Source organism: Mesocricetus auratus, unplaced genomic scaffold (genome assembly GCF_017639785.1).
Source record: "Mesocricetus auratus isolate SY011 unplaced genomic scaffold, BCM_Maur_2.0 Super-Scaffold_100009, whole genome shotgun sequence".
Lineage (NCBI taxonomy): Eukaryota > Metazoa > Chordata > Mammalia > Rodentia > Cricetidae > Mesocricetus > Mesocricetus auratus.
This window is the reverse complement of record NW_024429193.1, coordinates 43,673,852-43,696,585: the sequence shown is the minus strand read 5'-3', so window position 1 is coordinate 43,696,585 and position 22,734 is coordinate 43,673,852. Positions and strand designations below refer to the sequence as shown.

Here is a 22,734-nt window from a genome sequence, read left to right as displayed (position 1 = left end):
ACAATAGAAATGGAAGAACAACAAAGGGTGCTAAAAAGAAAGTTGCCACTGCAAAACAAAATAAAATTAAAACTTACAATGGAGTATTACTCAGCAGAAAAAAACAATGGAATCTTGAAATTCGCAGGGAAATGGATAGCACTGGAAGAAACCATCCTGAGTGAGGTAACCCAGTCGCAAAAAGACAAACATGGTATGTACTCACTCATATATGCATTTTAGACATGGATCAGGATAGTGCCAGTCTGCACTTCCACTGATAGAGAGTCTGGGAAACAGGAAAGAACCTAAAAGATATGCATATATGCATAGTACCCAAGAGAAGAGGATGGAGACAAGATCCCCTGAATGGATGGGGAACACGGCAAGGGGTGGGGGGAGTGGGACCTGGGAAGAAGAGAGGGGGTGAAGAGGAAGAGAGTTGGTCATGGGGGAACAGGAAGTTGAGGGGGTGGGGGTAGAATAGGGGGAAGAGGGAATCATAGGATCGAATACAGATCAGGCACCAGAGCGACCTCGAGTGATCTAAAGGGATAACACCAATTGGCAAGCTAAGCAATAGTGGAGAGACCACCTCGAATGCCCATTCCTGATAATGAACTTGATGTCTATAACCATCCGGGAGCCTTCATCCTGTGACTGATGGAAGCAGAGGCAAACACACAATTAATCACTGAACTGAACCCAAGGAACCCAGTGACAGAGAGAGAGGAGTGATGAGCAAATTGGCAAAGAATGGGCTGGCAAAACCAGCAGAGACAGCTTATCTGAACAGGGGAGAGCTCTTGGACCCCAGACTGACAGTGGGGAGGCCAGCATGGGACTGATCTGGACCCCCCAAATGTGAGTGTCAGTGAGAAGGCCTGGGCAACCTATGGGGCCCTGAGCTGTGGATCAGTGTCTATCCCTGGTATACAAACAGTCTTCGTATGCCTATAGCACAAAGAGGGATGCTCTCTCAGCCTGGACTCTTAGGGGAGTGCCTGGACCCTACCCAGAGTAAAATGACAGACTCTAGATATCCCCTATGTGGAAGGATTTGGCAATAGGGTGGGAGGGTGGGGGGGAAGGGGAGTGCGGGAGGAGGGGAGGGAGAGGGAACTGGGATTGACATGTAAAACAAGCTATTTAAAATTAAAATAAAAAATGATAAAAAATAATAAAAAAACTTACTGAGCTCTTCATGGTTGATGGCTTCTTGTAGGGGGATAGGAAAGGACTCAATTATCTTTAAGGGGCTGGCCACTGGGTGTTGACCATGATCAAATGAGTATATAGACAATACAAATTATTCTTGGTGGGAGCAATGGTGGGAGGGTGAACCTGGAAAGAATGGGAAATGAGTGTGATCATGATTCTTTGTGGGAAATTCTGAATAATCAATAAAAGTATTATATTGGAGAAAAAGTCTTAGCTCAGAAATAATGCAATAGAAATCTCAAAGTGAATTAAAAACCAGACTTAAGGAGTGCCTCTATTGCCCAGAACCCTGTCAGGTAGTTTAAGATTTATGTATAGTCAAAATCAAGAAAAGTAGTTAATTATCAACAAAAAACCTCAGGAAAACATTGATTTTGCTGCATTTGAATCTGAGAGGAAAAAGTAAAGAGTGCAGTATCTCATGATTATCTATGAAACTGTATCCAAATATCACATGCATTCTAAACTCAAAAATCATAAAAATATCAGTAGTTTTCTAACACTTTGCCCATTTTTATATCATTTCTCCTTGTTGCTTTGAGAAACAGGTTCCAAGGTAGTAGAACATTTGACAATTAACTATATTTCCACTGCTTTGTTATTAAGAGAAAGTTTGTTAAAGTATAACCATAACTATCCATAAAGATTATCTATTGGAATAAGGTGAAACAGTACAGGCCTATTAGCCTTGCAATCCAGAGATGAAGACTGGAAAGTCTTGAGTTCTAAGTAAATGCTTAAGCTTCATAGGCAATTTGATGCCAGCCTGTATGCCAATGTGAATTTGAAGACTTGAGCTACATACTGAGTTCAAGACTAGCTTGGGCTGTATAGTGAGATAATGTCTCAAAAGTTTTGATAACTGACATTTTAATCTATGAAAAACTATAAATGCCATTAACATAAAATCTTTGAAAATGTATAAAAATTGGGTAAATAAATAATACACTATTGAAGGTAAATTAACTTCTAAATTTTTAATGCTTAACATCCCTGGGTGAGCCCTTGCTTTATTGAAGGTTACTTCTTTACTGGGTTGAAATGAAAAAAAATATTGCTAAGATATAGTTATGGAAAAGACCTAAAGTCTCCTTCTACATTTCCTTGGAAATAATTTAAAACTACTGAAGTGGCCCTTCCTAAGTCAAAAGATGCAAAACATAGTATATATTTGTTTATATGTGGATATGAGCTGTAAAGTCAATGATAACCAAGTTACAATCCTTAGAATCACAGAGGGTAGATATAGAGTAAGAGACTAGAGGGAGCAGATAGATCTCATTAGGAAAGGGAAACTCAGTATATAACTATGGACAGACGGGGATGCTGGAAGGGGAGGATCAAGTGAGGAGGAGGAAGGAAGATGGCTTGTGGGAGAAACTTCATGGAGAGGCAGACAAAATTAAGGGGCATTTTAGGGGTATTATAAAAATCTAATGCAATTGAAACTTCTTGAAATATACACATATATGAAAACAATTTAAAATAAATAGCCAAATAATGGGGAGACAAAATCCCAACTTGCTATCTCATCACCAAATGAAGCTTCCACTGGGATAGGGCTACATCTAATTGAGATGTTGACCAAAGGATCCACTTGGGATTCTTCTTATATCTGGGTTGTTGCCTAGACTAAAGGCTGCTCTTCACAAACTGACAGCAAGGCCTCAGTGCTAATGATAACACCTAAACAATTCTCCGAAGATGAAGTTGTCTAGCCTGTGCCTACATAGAGGCTTCACTCCTACCATCTAGTGTCTTTGGTACAGGAAGGTACTTTGTGTTTTATGAAACAAGAAAAGTAAACAGCAAGCCAGTCCCAAAACCTTTGGTCTGCAATGGAGTGCTCTTCCAAGACATACTAGAGCAACGGTGGCACAAAGCTCGTAGAAGTAACCAACCAATAACCAATTTGACATAAGGCACACTTCATGACCTAGAACCCATACCTGAAATCGCTTGAGTGATCAAGAACCCGAGGGTAGACAGCCCAGAGAACTATGGTAAAACAAAATACTGCTGGTCTTAAAAAAAAGTTGTGAGACAATGACTCCTACTGACATTCTGCTATATTCTTGGTCAGTGCCTTATTCAGTCATCATCAGAGAAGCTTCCTCCTGCAACAGACAGGAACAGATGCAGAGATCCCAAATCAAACATTATATAGAGAGTGAGAGACCTTGGAACACTCAGCCATAAATGGGTGTCTCCATCAAATCATTCCTCACAGAGCCCTGTGTAAGAGGAGGCAGAAATAGTGTAAGAACCAGAGAAGTTGGAGGACTCCAAGAAAATAAGGCCCTCCAAATGAACATGAGCAAAACTCATATGAATTCACAGAAACTGAAGCATGGGTTTGCATCAGGTCCTCTGCATATATGTCATGGCTTCAAGTTTAGTGGCTTTTGTGGGATTCTTAAGTATGTGAATGAGAGGATCTCTGATTCTTCTGGACTCTTTTCCTTCTGTTGGTTTGTCCTGTCTAAATAGTTTTTTAATTTATCTTATTTTATATTATTTTGTTTGATTTAAAGAAATGAATGAAGGAATGAATGAATGTCCACTAGGGTAAAGGTTAACACTTTATCTGTCATTTATAACTTCTGTGATAGGCCTTATGTTCAGAAGTTGACCAACACAAAATGGACTCTACAGTTTATTGTTTTGTGCTTTATTTGATTACAGTTTGATGTCTTGTTTTGTTTTGGGGTGTTGAATTATTTTATTTTACTGGTTTTGGGAGGTTTTGTTGTGGTGTTGGGATTTTACTTTACTTTTTGGAGAAAGTACTTGAAGTTGTATAGGAATGTGGAGAGAAAGGATCTGGAAGGACTTGGGAGAGGGTAAGAGTATGATAAAATATATTTAAATATAAAAATATTTTAAATAATAAATATATAAAAAAGAAATAAACATGTATGTATGTGATGAAATAAAAATCAAATTGTATAAAAACATAAAAGGTTGCTTCACATATCGAATCATCTGGGATCCACATATCTAAATGTACGTATCTTTTCAGAAAAATTATGCCTAATTATGTTAAGTATTTGGCAACTTTCTTCACATTGTAAAATTATTGCCAATAAAGAATTCTATAAGAAAAACATGACTCAGCTTCAAGAATCTCAAAACCATATATTCAAATAAATGAATTATGAATTCAAAGATTCAACTACTTGAATCGCTGCTTTTAGCTTGTCTTGGATGGTGCTAACCATGCTGTTTATTTTTATATGAGGGCAAGTTAAATATTCAAACTCCTATCATTTCCCAGAAAAAATGAATATTAAATAGTGAATAATGAATAAGAGTCTAAATGCAGCATAGCTTTGGACAGAAAGATTTGTGCTAGACAAATAAAGATGGTAAATGTGGCAGAATATGTATATATACATGGTACAAGAGTCCTTTCAGAGTTAGCACAGGTCCTTCTAAACTGCCCTGAAAAGCTCCATTCATTTAAGTCTGACCCACGAATATGTGTGCGTGTGTGGGGTGGTTCTGGGAAGCTAGTCTGTGTCACCTGAGGCCAGCTGCATGCAGCAAATGTTTGGGGACAGCTAAATTTGTATGATTCCTTTCAGGACTTCAAAATGAAATAATTCAGTGCAATGTGTGAAAACAGGAATCAAGTGAATAAAACTAATAAATAAATCATTATAGAAGACTTAGTCAAGGTAAAATGTAAAATAGCAAGGAAGAGTCACTAAGACTGACTAGCAGTTTAGTTTTCTTTTAGCGAATAAATATAAAATTCAAAATTTTACACTTTACAAGTTTATGTAATGGAGAAAGGAGCAGATAAACCATGTCCATCCCAGATTATGATTATCATGAAATTTAAGTTCATGGCAAACAACCTCATTTGTTTCTTTTTATTATATGGTGCTTGAGCCATCAACATTAGGCATGAAATTTTATTTTGGTTTCGTGATATTATAAAGAATTGTATAATGAACATCAGAACAAAATTGCCCTGAAAAACTTAGTACTTATGTTTTTATCACTAGTGTGACAAAATACTGGTGTGCCACAGCTTCTGGGAATAAAGTCCATCAAGGAAGGGAAGGTGTGGCTACAGAAGCAGAAGGTTGTGATCACACCACCTCTACATCCAGAAAACACTGATTGATGTTGGTGCTCAGCCTGTTTTCTCCTTCTAATATACCTGTCCAGACCATCGTGTTCCCATAATTGGGGTGGATCTTCTCACTACAATTAAACTGATATAAAAATATCCTTCACAAACATCTCAAGATGCTTGTATCTTTAATGATTCTAGATTCTTTCAAACTTGAAAATCAGTATTTAAATTAAAAAATTGAAACAATCTTATTTTACTTATCAATCCTCCCATTCTCTCGCCTTCCCATCCTCCCATGCTTTCCACTGACCCCCGCAGCCCACTCCCCCACATCAAAGTCCATCACATAATTTGGGAAGAGCCTAGACCCTCTTTCATGTATCTGGGCTGCAATAGTATCCCTCCATAGGGAATGGGCTCCCAAAATCCATTTGTGGACTAAGGACAAACACTGGCCCTACTGTTAGAGGTCCCATAGACTGCCCAGGCCTCCCAGCTGGTACCCACATTCAGAGGGCTTCTTTCAGTCCAATGCTGGTTCCCCAGCTTTACGACTAGGGTCTCCATGCTCAGGTCAACTGTTTCTGTGTGTTCCTCCAGCATCATCTTGGCTCCTTTGTTCATCCCTCCTCCCTCTCCACAACTGGATTCCAGGAGTATGGCTCATTATAGCAGAAGGGCATCAAAGGCTGCCTCTCCACCACTGCCTAAGTTCTTAGTTGGGGTCATCCCTGAACATTTCTCCATTGCCAGAACTTTCTCCAAACCTATACTGGCTTCCTCTATCAAGACATCTCTGTAAATCAGTATTTGCCAGGTCCTCTGGCAGTCAGGGCTATGGGAAAGGTTGATCACTTCCTGGGGCTTGTCGATGACCCAGATCCCCCCTCCTAGTCACTAGAGAGAACCACACTGGATCTTAGAAACCTGTTGCAGCATAGTCTCACTTTATTGTAATAGGCCTGTGCTTATATAGAGTTGGGAAAGTGAGTGGGGACCTCAGGGTGGTGTGAGGTATAAGGGCTAATAGTATTCTACCACATTAGCAGTAGCTGGGCAGAGGCAGTTTTGCTGAGTCACTCCTATGTGGAAGTGATAGCTCAGAGACAGGTATGTAAACTCTAGCCAGGCTCAAGAAATTCCACTAGGCCTTGTGTCCTGACCTTTTTAGACCCAACAAGTATTGACCATTATAATTTTATACAAACCATAATTTAGCTATTTAAATCTTGTTTGTTTACTCTACTTATGTAACAATAATATTAAAATATATGAAAAGGAAGCTTAAAACTTTACATATGGTAGTGCTAAAATTTGAACAGAGTTGAGAAATTAGGCCTGGAAGCAAATGAAAGAGTGCTCAAATATTTGTGCAGCAAGCTAGAGTTATTGAAGCTCATCAACCAACATTCAAACAGACAAGCTTGAGCACACCACACACACACAAACAAGCACACACACACACACACACACACAAACACACACATACAGAAACACAGAGGGGTAGGGAGAGGAAGAGAGAGGGAGGGAGAGTGTGTATGTGTGTGTGAGAGAGAATGAGAGAGAGACAGACAGAGAGAGACAGAGAGAGAGACAGAGAGAGAGACAGAGAGAGAGAGAGAGAGAGAGAGAGAGAGAGAGAGGGCACACTACTTTGTTTTTGTGTTGAAGGCTGCAATACTGGACTTAGCTGGTCCTTGACTGGGGAAAAGAATCTCAAAGACATTCCTTTGTCTTCCCTTTCAAACCAGTTTTAGACACTGTCTCTGGTTTTCTGAAGTTATGTTTACAGAGCTTCGGTTCTTTTATTGACTTCTACATTCTCCTTTTTTTTTTCTTTTGAGATTTTGAGGAGTCTAACTATGTAACTTGAGCATGCCTATGCATCACTATGTCAACCTGACTGGTCTCAAATTCATAAAAATCTTCCTGCCTCTGCCTAAATATTGGTATGGAAGTGTGCAGACCACTCTACATTCTCCTATATATTCCCATCTATAAACACATGTATTGTAATTTCCTCTATACTTGTTTGTTTCCTCTATCCCTGGAAAAGTGATTTTTAGAACTGCTGTCAGTCTATTACCACTTTGTCTTCTGCTTTCCCTGATTATTCTGGGAGGAAATTCAGCCTTCTCAAATTTGTATCCTGTAAGGCTAAATACATGCAATGTCTGTTCATCACTAATGTCTATTACATTCCTTGAAATGTGGCTAATACAAGCTAAAAGGCACTGCAATCATAAAATATATTTAGGGTTCAAAGTACCAATATTCATATTCAGAAATAGAAAACATCTCATCAGTTTATAAATAAAATCTCATGTTATAGTGATGACATTTTATATGCTATTTTAATTATAATGCACAATATTAAATCAGTAGTACTTGTTTTTTTGTTTAATTGGGCTTGTGTATTATTTTAGTTATAAAATGGTAGTTGAAATTTATAAGATACAATGTGATGTCTTGTTCTATGTATACATTCAAAAGAGAGTCAGACAAAACAAGTGACATATTTTTTCATTACCTCAATAATTCACACATTTTCATGGTGACAACATTTAAACTACATGCGTATGCCATATTTTTAGATTCTCTTGACTATGATGTTTACATCATAATATTCAGAGGCTCTGTCTTTGATCTTTTCCCAAGATAAAAATAATAGAAGATTAATTGTAGAGAAGAAAATATAAAAAAGAAATATCAGATTTAGTACCTCAAAGCCAGTATTTCCTTCTATGAGCACACACTGGCATGTTTCTAGTTCAAATGAGACACTTACTATACAGAAATTAGGTGATGTATAGGGACCTACTCTCTGAGAGCTCAAGCACAGTTTTAGAGGGTAAGAATACAATTTTGCTTTACAGAAACAGTCATTTAAATATGTACAACTGAGTGCATGGTTTTGTTGTTACTGTAGTCTGTTTATATTGATGTTTAGTTAATGGCAAGAAATTTTTTTCAGTAAACAATTATAGTTAAGTAAAAGGCTTAAGAGAACTCTGCTATTTTTTCAGTTTGTTGTAATCATGAATATATACAATTATTTTGAAAGCACCAAAATAGTACAAGATTATGACCATATTTTGTTAATGATTTAGCAAATAAAGCTTGCCTGAAGATCAGAGTGCAAAGCTAGTCAGGCAGTGGTAGTACCCACCTTTAATCCCACCCCTCGGGAGACAGAGGCAGACAGATTTCTGTTAATTCAAGGCCACCCTGACATATATGAAAATGATTCTGTCTAAAATAAACAGCTTGTACAAAGGTGATCTCAGTACTGAAATCCTACTACTTTAATCCCAGCAATAGAGAGGAATATAAGGTGGGAGGAGCTCAGTGCTTCTGAGGTTTGTTGGGGACAGATCCAGTCCGGAGATGCAATTTGAGGACAGGATTGCCCCTTTGGTTTAAGAACTCTCTGGTGGCTGGACACTAAGCTTTAACTCCAATATCTGTCTCTGAGTTTTTATTGCTAATTCCAATTAGAATGCATGCAACACAAGATGTACAACAGCACACAATATTCACCACTCTTTGCAAAGTTCACGTGTATTTCCATGAAAAGTTCAAACTTTACATTTGTTGAACATTTTCCAGTTTGTGCTATGATAATTGCTGTACATGAAGGTTAAATGTGCTGATTTAGTATTTTTTGCCACATTTTTTTATTTTATGGTAATGTTTTGTATTAGTTGATGGGATAACTTTTGTTATAATATAAAATTCTAATTAGCATTTCCTTAAAATTTTTCCATTGATACTGGTTCCACTGACAGCAACCCAAGGCCCCCAACTGACACCCATATTCAGAGGGCATAGTTTGGTCCTATGCATGTTCCCCATCTGTCTTTCTGGGGTCCATGAGCTCCCACTTTCTCAGGTCAGCTGTTCTTTTGGGTTTCCTCAGCATGGTTTTCACCCCTTTGCTCATCACTCCTCCATCTCTACAACTGAATTCCTAGTGCATGAACTGGCTTTTTGGAGCCCACTCCCTGTGGAAGGGATACTCTCTCAGTCTAGATACAGGGGGAGGGCCTTAGTACTGACCCAAATGATGTGACAGACTTTGATGATCCCTGTCGGAGTCTTCACACTCTCCGAGGGTGGGATGGGGAGATGGAGGGGGAAGAGGAAGGATGGGAGGGAGAAGGAACTGCTATTGGTATGTAAAATAACATTGTTTTTAATTTAAAAATAATAAAAAAGAACAGAGTTTTTCAATTGAAACTCAAAACTTTTCGCCTCTCTCTACTATTGCAGTGATATTGCTATCTTTCTTTTATTATAGAAATGAGTCAAATAATACATAAGAAATTAAATGAGATGACAACATTTGAGCAAAATGTCAATATGTTCTAGGTTTATTTGTGTATGTAATGCATACTTCCATAAATTTTGAAATCTTTCATTTTCTTGGCAGATTCTTTGAATATTTCTTCCTTAAGGAAAACATTTTGTTTTATTGTTTTGCTGTACAAGAGATCATTTCACATGATAAAGAAAAGATGAACTTTAGTAGTCTAACAGACTTAAAAAACAAAAGACAGATTTTTATATATTTTTTTACAGGTCATTTGTGGTGTATGAAGAACTCTACAGGAAAGGTGAAAAGCATGGCTGCCAATGTTGAAAGAACTTTTTATCTATGGGAAGGTACTTGACATGTTATACACCATATCTTCTACCTCTTTCCTGTTGGGGAAGTCCTTTGTCAATAAAGCACTGTTGAGCCAATAGGAATCTAGATAGGTGGGACTAGGAGTCCAGGAGGATTCTGGGAAGGAGAAACACAGGAGAGTCGAGAAGTAACGCCATGAGGTAGGTAGCCCGGAAACATCTCCGGTAAGAGAAATACATAGATTAACAATTATGGGGTAATTACTTAAGTCAGAGCTAGCCAGGAAGAAACAAGCAAGGCCAACAGCTTCATAATTAATATAGCCTCCTGTGTGTTTATTTGGGACTGATGCAGCTCTAGAACCAGGATGGCGGGAAGGATCCTCTCAAAGAAAAAGGCTTCTTTTTACAATTTCCACCTTCTTTTTTCTCATTTTTTATAATTCAGAAAGCTTATATAACATATTTTGATCACATTCTTTCTCCTCTTCCAATTCCTCCCCATACCACCATATAGCAAAATTTTTGTTATCCTTTGCTCTTTCTCTGAAAAATCAAAATAGAACAAAACAAAAGAAAAATCAAAAGAAAAAATTGTCTCCCCACATGAAACAAAATGGTCCCTAAAGACATGCAGTTCATCCTGTCCTGGACATTCAGGGCATAGGTCTGTCCTGGAATGTGCTTGATATGCCCACTGATACTTTCTTTGTAGAGAAATAGTTCACTATTTGCCTGATGGTATCAACTGCAAATAGCACATTAGGTATGGGACCCCGTCCACTTCTCTCTTTAGTTCTTGGACCCTGCATGCTTTGAACCTGATCAAGTCTTGTATGCATTGCAACTGTCACTTTGAGTTTATATGCTTATCATTCCTGTTGTTTCTGGAAGATACTGATTCCTTGGAGTCATCCATGATCTCTAGCTTTTGCAATCATTTTCATCCTCCTCTAGATTGATTTTGAGCCCTCAGAAAAGGGGATTTGATGAATATATCCATTTTGGAGCTGAGTGCTCCCAAGTCTCTAACTCTTTGCACATTGTCCAGTTGTGGATCTGTGTTAATTTCTATCTACTGCAAGAAGAAGCTTCTCTGTTGAGGGTTGAGTGAGGCGTTCATTTATGGGTCTAACCCTATGTCCTGAGGAGTCATTTTGTTGCTATTTTCCATTAGTAAATAATAGTAGTAGGTCATCCCCTAGATTTATGGTCTATCTCATCTTAAGTACTGGACCACCTTAGCAGTGTCAGCCATGGGTTTAATCTCATGGAGCAGGCCTTAAATTCAACCAGAAAGTGGTTGGATATTCCCATAACATTTGTGTTACTATCACACCAGTGTATCCTGCAGGCAGGTTGCTTTTGTAGTTTGTAAATTTGTAACTGGGGAATATTTACGATTACATTTTGCCACTGGGAGCATGCAGAGTACCTTCCAATACCATGAATGTTAGCCAAATTAAATCTTCTAATTGGTTGCCAGCTCAACTTCTCTGTGTTCAATGACAAAAGTAGCGTTGTCTTTATCAACAGGGTCTTAACACCAGGTTGTGGAGAGCAACCAATAGCCTTGACAATAACCATGATGTCTGGGGAAGTCTATAGGACCCTGTTGGACAATAATTCAACAAAATGTAACTTGCAGATTGGATGTGAGCTCTCATATACTGCCCCAGCACCATGTCTGTCTGCTTGCCACAGTGCTCCCCACCATAATGGAATTGTACTAACCCTCTGAAACTGCAAGAAAGGCTCAGATTCAATGCTTTATTTTGTAAGTTGCCTTAGACATGGCATTTCATCACAGTGATAGCACAGAAAAGAAGACAATAATCCATTCCAGTTATATAATGACTTATGGAAAAACGAGGAACATAGAGATTAACTATTTTGATTAAATTGTTCTAGCATGTACTACAGATGATGAACTTTACTTAAATAATCATTGATTGGATATAATAGGAGACTTAAGTTACTGCCTGAAAATTAGTTTGCATAAGTAACAGTGAGATTTCAAAAAATATAAAATAATAAAAAATATCCATAATATTAGCACATATGAAATTGCTAAGTCAACAAAATAGTTTCTTAACGATGAGTTAGCTATTATAATTAAAATCATAGTGAAGTGAATGGAACCTACAGGCAGGCCTCAGGCCTCGACCTGTACTGCTTTGTACTAGCGGCCTAATAGTGGAGGTAATAGGCTTATGCACCAGACCCAGCTAGGAAGTTAATGTTTTGTTTCATGAAACTGTTTGCAGAAGGTTTAAAGTACTTGACCCTATAAAATACATTAAACACAATAAGAACATACAGCAGTTTTCTCTAATCTTTTTTCATCAGTTCACTACCTCTCTTGTGGAACCATCTGCTAAGAGAACAGCAAAGTTTTCCTTAAAGATCTTAGTCTTGCAAACACTCAGAGTGAAGGAAAAGGTTTCTTCAGTTGGTATTTCATTTTAACTCAGCCATACCTATCAGAAAGGGAAAGGAGGCTAATGTTAAATATTGCCTAATCAAAATTAGAATTGTATTGTTTGTTAGAATGTGTGTGTGTGTCTTAATTAATTCTTATCTTATGGGATAGCTGACCTAAATTGGGAAAAGTATGTTACAGAGTCCAATACATTCTCTAGCATTTTGGCATATGGTACAACTAACAGTGTAAAATGTGTAACAATAAAAGACAGATGGGATTTGGTGATGTAACTTGTACAGAGCCTTGCTTTATTCCTATTGATATGTTGAACCACAGTACTTTAAAAGGCAATATAATGCAGTCTTTATTTGGATAATCTTGAAAGTATACTTTTCTTAGAACATTAAAATTAATAGATCAATTATCATTATTATATTTAGTGGCTTGTGATTTTATAGTTCAACAAAAAAGGAAAAATATAACACAGTACTTATGAAACCCATCTGGGTACTCATTGCCCTTTATTTTTAATTAATAGTGAAGTAAATCCTGAGAGCAGTTCCATATTGCTCATATGAATATAATATTTGTAATATATTAGATGGTTACTCAAATGCAATTTTGCTTCTTGGATCTTATAATATTTCCCTCCAACACCAATACAAATTAGGCTAACAAAATGAGGACTCTGAATACAAGTAATTTTTCACAATTGAAAAAATATAGAGTAAAGCAATTCAATTCACTGATGGACCCAATGGTACAGTTTTGTTTGGGAGAGTAAAGCGATACAGTGAAATGCATTGAACAAACACAATAGCCTCGCTTCCTTATCTGTAACAGGAATATTAGAAGATTCACTGTGGATGGGGAGGGTGATGGTTAGAGTTCAAGAAAAAGGGTATGAAATTATAGGTATAACTTTTTTGCAGAAAAGTTATCAAATGAAAACTATAAAAACCTTGACTGCTTTCATAATAATTTGTATTGCATAAGTCATTTACATATTATTTATACATTCATATATGTCAGTATACATTGCATAATTAAGTGTATATATGCATTGGTTGTATTACATTAAACTATAAATATATTCATATATTATTTATATATTACATATTTATTATATTTATGTATACATATATACTGATATATTTATATATAATATATACTCTCTTACTATATAATTATTTGTACATAAAGAACATGATGCTTAATCTGATTTTTATGATAATACAGGATGATTTTCTTCTACTACATACAACATTGAGCTATCACTTTTGTTATTAACCTACTTATTTTCATTATAAAGCACTGTTTCCTCCTGCCAATGAAAACCATGAAATTACTCTTCTGAAATATGGCTCTACCTAGAATATGTTTATAGTAATTAAACTGATTTTAGGGAACTTCCCAGTAAATACATTCAATAGACAGAATTTATTTTGTCAATTCATATAAGACTTCAATGTCACACTAAATATGTACATAATATGATTAGTGGAAATGGAATGGAAAATGTAACTGAAGAATTAGAGTATGGTTTCACAGATAAAGTGAAATGAACACACACACACACACACAGGGCCATATACATACAGCTTACATTCAAATGTAGTGTATGATGAGATGAATATCTCAATTATGGTTTCTTTCTTTTCTTTCTTTTTAGTTTATATAAGGACAGAGTGATGACTCAGAGGTAAGAAGCCCTGGCCATTTTTTCCAGTGGACACAAGCTGATTCTCAGCACTCGTATGGTGGTTTATAAGTACACATATCTCCAGTTTTTCTGGATCCAACACCCTCTTCTGGCTGTCATGGGCACCAGGTTCATACTTGGTGCCTGTACATACATCCAGGCAAACACACAGTACAAAAGTTAAAATAAATCTAAATCTACCAAGAGAATCATGAAAATATGAATTTACATTTATGTATCTCTGAATATATACATTAATGTAAACACAAAGGTTTTTAAGCATCCAAATTTTCTTTATTATGATTGCTTTTAAATTTATCATCAATCACTTATATTTCAGACATGTAAAATAATTTAAAATAAAATATTAAAACAATTACTCATGGGACACATGTGTAAAACACAAGTTAACACTAATAATGTTTGATATTAAGGCCTTTTTGCTTCACAAAATTCTCTTCATATGTGACTGTAATTGTAGAACATATGCTGTGCTTTCTCTTACTGCAGAAATAATTAAAAAGGAAAGGCAAGAGATTGGAATGAATGTTCTCAGTGACCATTCTTTACTACATCCCAACCACAATAGTATCACCGACAGTCTATCTATACACCGAGAACTACATTTACTATCCTTGATCACGCTTACAAGAAAGCATATTCAAAACCAAGGTCACACTGGTTTGCTTATTGAAGGATCCTAATTAAAATATTAGCATGTGTAAAGCAACTTTTTAGACAGTGTGTGAATATTGTGAGGATGTTTAAGACAAGTTTTGCAGAATCCAGGGTTTTCATCTGCAAACATAAATATGCCAGGAAGTAGAACACGCTTTGTGCTACAGATGGCAAATGATTTTGAAGTTCAGAGACACTGAATATCACCAATGACGCCATCTATGAGGGTCATCCTCCTAAAAAATGTGGGAAAAGCACGCTCTCAATACTTTTATTTCTTTTAAAAAATAACATATACTATGGGAAGGTAGAGATCAAAAATAAAAAATACTATTTTAGATGTGCACTTATGTTTTTATATTATTTTGCAGTAAAAATTTCTGACAATTTTCTAGAAAGAATTTATTATGCTATACTGACACACAAAATGTACATAATGCATATTAGCAGTTTCATTGAAGATTCCATTCATGGTGATTTGTCGGCATTTTTCTCTGGCTCTTCTAAGTGGTGGCCATAAACACCCAGAGAGTTATCCACTAGAATTATTGCTTGCTTTCTCCCTGGAGACCAAGAAAGAGAATGAAAATGCAAGGACACTTTCTGCAGTGTAACTTGTGAATACATATGGAATTGTGAAGAAATGTCTGTTCAACAATCAGTTCTGACTATGGATGATGGCCTGTGCTCAAAAAGCCTTAAACGTTGCTTGCAGTTTTACTGTTGCCATGGTAATATTCTTATTTTTGTGTAAAACCCTCTGCATTTTTAATATTAATGAGGAACACAAACTATACGTTTTTGATTGATCACTTTAAAACTGTATTTTGTCTTTATGTGTTTTATCCTTTCTTCTCATCTCTGCAAAGTCTTCCTCTTTCTCTTGCCTCTATTTATCTCAATTTCCTTCCATATGTCTATGTGTCTATCTGCTTGTTGTCTGTCTCCACTGCTAGACTGCTATGCCAGACACTCCAAAGGCAAGGGATAATTGCTTATACATGACATGCTTTATCACGAGACAGCCTAGGTCACATATTTACCTGCAGTTTCAACAAGCTGATTATACATTTCAAGAAAATAACTGCTATCTTAAAATATTACGGCTAGGACTGAAGTCTCAAAAAACGTTGAAAAAATGGCCTTGTTAGCACGTTTAAAAATTTACCAATCTGGAACAAGACCTGGTCCCACTGCTAGCCTCGAACCCCCTCACAACAGATCAAGTCACATGAGTGTCACTCACATTCAAAGGACCTGGTTTGGAAGAGTGGTTTGGGGTGGGAAGGGAAGAGGTGGAGTACAGGAGAAGAGAGTTAGGGGGATATTATGTCACTTTCAGTTATGGCTATGATCAAGTTTTTTTTTTCCAAATTGACTTTAAATTGTTTTCCTATTTCTGTTTTTATGTCTTTTTATGGTTTGGAGTCAGACTGATTTGAAATGACTAGCTGCAGGATGCTAGCTTACAGCTTGTAAGTTCATGTGGTCCATGCAATAATTTTGGTGATAGCAAGGTAGAAGAAAAGACTATTGTTTGATAACAATAAATGAGAACAGAAATGAGCATAAAGATAGAGAGTGAAAAAATGAAGCCAGATAAACATATTGTATCAAATCTAATAAGAAATACATATTTTATCAGTCATATTAATCTCAGTGGGCATTTCCCCCCTTTGTTTTTTCCTCTTTGCCTTCCTTGTTTTTTCTTCTCTTACTTCTCTTTTATATCACTTAAAACATTTATTTACTATTTCCTTTGTGCAATGAATTTAACTGTTTACACAAATATGCTTCCTTTGTTTTTGATTGTTGGTTTCTGTTCTTTAAAAACGTATGGAGGAACCCTGGAAGCTGGAAAATCCATTGCTATATGTCACCATGATCACATAATTAGAATTCTTTATTTTATGTGTGTGAATATGTTGCCTACATGTTTATATATGCACTACATGCATGCCTGGTGACCATGTAAGTCAAAAGAGGGTGTAAGATCCCCTGGAACTGAAGTTATGATGGCGGGAATGTGAATGCTGGGAATCAAACATAGGGCCTCTGGAAGGGCAACAAATGCTCTTAATGGCTCAGTGTTTCCTGCAGTCTCTTGTATTATTGCAAGCCTCCTGAGGAAGACGAAAAGGGGATTTCAAGATTCTGTATTGGCCAGTTCGGAGTTGAGAGGAGATGAGGATAAAATTACAGAAGGAAGGGTACAAAATTTTCAAAAACAGCTCCTTGATAAATCATGGTGCTTGGGGAAAAACACAGAACAAAACTGCTTTGAGCTGTTCTGCGTTTGACCTTCCCTGCTTGAAAGCTTCTTTGAACCCCACACCGAGCAGCTTCCATATTATTCTGTATATATTTGCAGACTACTGAGCGCTGTTGTAACAATCCACTTTGAAGTCACTCTCAGTGGCTCACCAACTGATGAAAGAAAGTCCTGTAGTCATTCTTAGTGGGTCTGGGACATGGGAAAGCAAAGAGGAATCCTGGGAAATGGGACTGAACAGGTCTTCAAAGGGCCTTTTCTCCCCCTGTTAAAATGTTCTTTCTCAGTTACCCACTGCTCAGTAAAGAGTTCTGATCCTCAAGCATTTTATTTGGAACAACATGAATGGTTTTACTCTGAATAGTCACAAGGCAAATGACAGGTTATATTTAATTTTTTATATTTTTATTTACATAAGCCTTAGTGATATCCCTGCTTGCTGTATAATTTGATTTATTTTGAGGCATCAGAAGGAATCCATTGAAGTTGAACATGGAAATTGCCCATTTGCACAGAAAAACATCTAACACCAAGCAGAGTAGTGAATAATATTCCATTTGAAAAAAGACATAAAGAACTTGAAGTAACTCGTGAACATATTTATATTCACAGAGTATATCCAAATGCAAGAATGCTACCTAAAGAATAATCAAGTACAAAAACATGTTTGAAAATGTTTCTCATTAATTTATATGACAATCATTTTTAAAAGTAGTAATTAATTTTAATTCCTTAAGGCTTCTAATGACAAATACAGAAGTTTGTATGACTATGAGATGGACCTGCAGAATATACAAAATATAAGCAGAATTATGAACTACTGTATGGATTTGTTGACTTCTCTCCCTCCTTTTCTCCCTTAATTTTATGTTTTGAAACAGGATTGCATATAACCCAACCTGGCTTCATACTTTATATGCATTCCAGAAAAACCTTAAACTTCTAACCCCTTTGCTTTGACTTCCCAGTGAATTCTTGAATTGTAGGCATGCATCTCCACACCCACCAGTATATACTCTGCTGGGGATTTGAACTCAGGACTTTGTGTGCTAGGTAAGCTCTTAGGGTTGCAGTTACATGTTTATCCCTTCACATTTAAAAAATAGTTTATTTATTTTTATTTTACATGCATTGGTGTTTTGTCTGCATATATGTCTTTATAAAGGTGTCAGAACCCTTGGAGCTGGAGTTACAAAAAGTTGTAGACTGCTATTTGGATGCTCTTAATTGAACCTGGGTCATAAGGAAGAGCAGCCGGTGCTCTTAATCACTGAACCATCTGTTAAACCCCTCCCTATCTTAATGTAGTACTTTTTAAAATAGTGTGGAGAGTTTGATCCACTAGTTTGTTTTACATTCAGAGTTCAGTCTGTGGTACAATGCTTATTTACTTATTTTTTCTTTGAATTATAGGTCTTTTATTTCATTTTTGATGTACATAAATATACAGAAATATTGAAAAATATATAGATGCATATTTTTCTCCTCCCCCAATTTTAAGACCCCGCCTACCTACCCACTCTATGCTGTTACTATCTCTTGCTGTAGAAAACAAACAAGAATAAAAGAAAATCAAAGGAAAGAGAAAGAACAAGAGCAAGAAGCACAACATCTTGCACACACATGGCCACAAACAAACACATTGCAACAAAACACATATTGTAAACGATGATCTACAAGGAAAAGACCACTAGAACAAAACTATGCCCATACAAAGCAAGCTTTATTAAATAGAACAGATGACTCCCAATTCTGTTTCTGCCTGCCAAGCCTTAGTTTGATCAAATTAAGAGTGAAGAGGACAACATCTCTTCCATATGGCATGGATTCTGATTGCTTGATTCTAGGTTTAGTGTTAAACCCCAGCATGAGGAAAGACAGCCTGGGCGAGCTCCAGCTTTCTCAACTACAAAGGAAAATATTAACAACAGTAGCTGCTTCAGTCTCAGAGAAGTCTAATGTGCTAGCATGTGTAAAACGTATCTTAGATGAGTATTTTATATGCAGTCAGTGCTATTTGTGTGCTTTTTTTGGTCTGTTGCTATACATTTTTGTGAGCTTTTTAAATAAATTAATGTTAATTTCATGAATAATACTTGTAATACCCTGTCTCTTTTTAGAATAAACATGTATCAAATAGTTAAAGAAAAAATGGTTTGTCATTAAATAAATTTTCTTAACATGGATAATATTCTTCAATTATATGACTAAAGTCTGCTATTTTTTGCTTTTCTAAAGAGTTGCTAACCAAAAAGGAACCTATAATTAATGATATGTGATCAAGTTTATGGCTATTATGTCATCTCAATGACTATTATATGCTTGTGAATATAGTTTAAAAATAAAATTTAAAAGAACTTTTCTTCATAGATGTGGTGAAAAATTATGATAAAGTATTCAAGCAAAACTAATAAGATCCTTAATTTTATTATAGCTTTCTTAGTCATATTAGCCTAATTTGTGCTATAATTAGTTTAATTTGTGCCATTATTAGAGCACTGATAGATAATTTAAACCACTTTTAAATAAAATTGAGAACAGGGACTAAGTGTCTAGTTCCATAGTGGAATGTATGCTTAGCATGTGCCAGACTGTAGGTTCATGTTTTCATATTCCTCTCCCTAAACAAGGGAAATATGTTGATATTTTTTATAATAATGAGAACTGCTTGCCAAATTTTTATTTAAATTCATGCATCTGTATTTGACTAATGTTTATCCAAATACTTAGTTCCAGGAATAAAAATAGTGCTAAATGTAAGTTCAAGATTTAAGTATTTTGAATGGGACAAATACACAAAAGAATACAAAATTATGTAAAGCAAGCACAGGAATGATGGAAGAAAGCCCAATGAGATTACAAGAGGAGACTCCATATGTTTGAAGATGAGGGGGAAGAATAAAGCACCATTGAGGTACCACTTGAGGGATTGCCAGGATGGGGATGGAGAATGAATGATGCTATGCCAGTGAGCAAGAACAGTTTTGGGTATAACAATTGCCCTGTGTGTGAATATTAGGAGGATATAGTTGGAAACATATCAGGACTCCTTTTACTGTAAAATATTTTCAGTAATCTCCCCACACAGTTTTTTCCTTCTTAGCTTCTCAACTATAAAAGACTATAAAATGACTATTTTAGGTTCTCCTTCAAGATCCATGACTTACCTAGCCCTGGGAAGCTGACTAGGTTTCCTGTAACAGGAATAGTTTTCCTCTTGTTGAATGAATTTTAAGTTCAATCAGGGAGCTGTTAGTTATTATCAAGGTCTGTGTACCACTACTGCATTTGTAGAATTATTATTCCATGCTAGGCAATTTAGGGGTTCATTAGATGGGTGGTACTGCTGATTGCTTCCTTTCTTAGTAAGCTTGCCTTGTACCTTCAGGTGCCTTAAAGCCAGTTTTCAGAGAGGAGGCATTTAGGTAAATTCCTGCTCAGGAGCCTCTGCGTCCTGCATCTAAGTTACATGATATCTTCAGTAGTAGGAACTTGCCTTGTACCTCTGACGACCAACTAAGGGCAGTAGTAACATGCTGTAATGTTTGACAGTTTGTTGAACAACAATCATTAACTAATTCTAAGTATTTGTTCTTATACCCACAGGTAATTATAGTCTTCAACCCTCATCGAGGAAAATTCTGTTTGCTACTGATGGAAACACTGCAGATCAGAGCTAATCAAAATCCAGAGTAGTGGAGCCCAATACCAAAGATACATTTACAAAAAAAACCTCCCATACCTAAGGTTCAGGGAACATTGCAGAAGCAGGGCAGACAAATTGTAAGAACGGAGAATCAGGAAGCTTGTTGTGAGATTACATCTGCTAGTAAACCAGAAGCTACCCCTATAAAGTCTCACCAACATGACTTCTTAAACATGACCTGAACAAAGCCAACAACAATAGGCATGCCAAAGTGGATATAAGAAAGCCCATGAGGCCTCAACCCAACATGAAGAATGACAGGCAACTGAGGAATACTGAAAATGGAAAAAATCTCCTAGTATTCCCCAGGGAAGAACACACCAAAAAAGTTATACAATACAAAATAATCAGTCTTCAAAACATATATACAAGTAACATTAAATAGAATGAGCAGGTTATGTGTAAAGCAGACTAAAATCTGTAAACCACAAGGTGGTTAGGTATAGAGTGACTATGGGTTAGGGAAGAATCTCTTGAGGAAGGAGAAACAGAACAATAGAACATATAGCTAAAGAAATATGTAGGATGCGTGTAGGATGGGTTTTTACTGCATTTTTATTAGCTGATTTTGATTATTTTTTGAGAATATGTTTACATTAATTTGGAGTATGCTTATGTTATTTTATAAAATATGTTCTTTGGTAAATCACATGTGTATATAATGCAGTCTGATCACACATTGCCTGCATTCACGGGTGTGAGAACAATCTGTTATCATTTATCAATCATTATTTCTCTTCTGAGTTTAACTCCTTGGTTTGTAAGGTACTTGAAATTTTCTGTGTATTTTTCAAGAATATAAGTCTATTATACCTTTGGTGTTTTGCATGGTTCATTATATTTTTTTAATTTAAAAAATAGTGGTTTGTCTGTTAAAATTATTCTGTTGCTCAGGTTGTGTATTTGCACATCAAATTGTTAGTTACTAAATATTAAGTCTGGAACATGACATGACACTTCAGATATAGCAAAGGTAAATTATGGTATATGACACTATTTATAAGGTGCACTATTTTTTTTAGCAACTTTGCCCATCCTATAACCACAAATAAGTATCTGCACAGCATGTGTGTAGTTTTAAGGAAATTGTGTTGCAACTTGTAATTACTTGCACAGAAATCCCTCTTGTTAGACTTAGAACTTGCATTGCCTCAGATTCAGTTGGTCAGGAGTCAGTAGGGAATTAAGCTGAATAAATTTACCTAGAACTTATTAAAAGTGCAATGCTTACTTTAGACATTTAAGAATATGCTTGTCTTACTCTGGGATCAATGTAGAGAGAGAAAAAGAAATATCAACTAGCATCAGTAAGCTCTTGGGTTCCCTCCGAGATGCCCTGCGTGTGTAATGACTATGGCAAAGAATGGGCTGGCAAAACCAGCAGAGACAGCTGATCTGAACAGGGGAGAGCTCTTGGATCCCAGACTGACAGTGGGGAGGCCAGCATGGGACTGATCTGGACCCCCCAAATGTGAGTGTCAGCGAGAAGGCCTGGGCAACCTATGGGGCCCTGAGCTGTGGATCAGTGTCTATCCCTGATATACAAACAGTCTTCGTGTGCCTATAGCACAAAGAGGGATGCTCTCTCAGCCTGGACTCTTAGGGGAGTGCCTGGACCCTACCCAGAGTAAAATGACAGACTCTGATATCCCCTATGTGGAAGGATTTGGCAATAGGGTGGGAGGGTGGGGGGGAAAGGGGAGTGCGGGAGGAGGGGAGGGAGAGGGAACTGGGATTGACATGTAAAACAAGCTATTTAAAATAAAAAAATTGAAAACAAATATTAAAATGACAGCAATAAAAAGATCAGAGTGTTTAGAAAGGAGAATTGGTGACATGGATGTGAGAAGGATACTTGTTTTTCATCCATTTCAGAGTAAATTAACTGGTGCTTGATCTCAGCTATTAAGATGTTATATTTTCATACACAGCTCTCACTTTTATCTTCCATACTCTGCATCTATTTCTGATTTTGAACCAGGCATCCTTTTAGAGAATGATGTTACATTCAAATAGTTTCCATGATTAGAATGTC

At 36.5% G+C, this 22,734-nt stretch overlaps 1 long non-coding RNA gene across 1 annotated transcript in view; it reads left to right on the top strand.

Annotated features, from left to right (window-relative positions):
• LOC110339253 overlaps positions 1 to 21,516 on the top strand; it is a 33,060-nt gene extending 11,544 nt beyond the window's left edge. Inside the window, exons 3-4 of the long non-coding RNA XR_005879347.1 lie at positions 9,869 to 9,952; positions 14,014 to 21,516. This is a non-coding gene — a long non-coding RNA (uncharacterized LOC110339253). The remainder of the gene's footprint in view (positions 1 to 9,868; positions 9,953 to 14,013) is intronic.
• Positions 21,517 to 22,734: the final 1,218 nt, after the last annotated feature.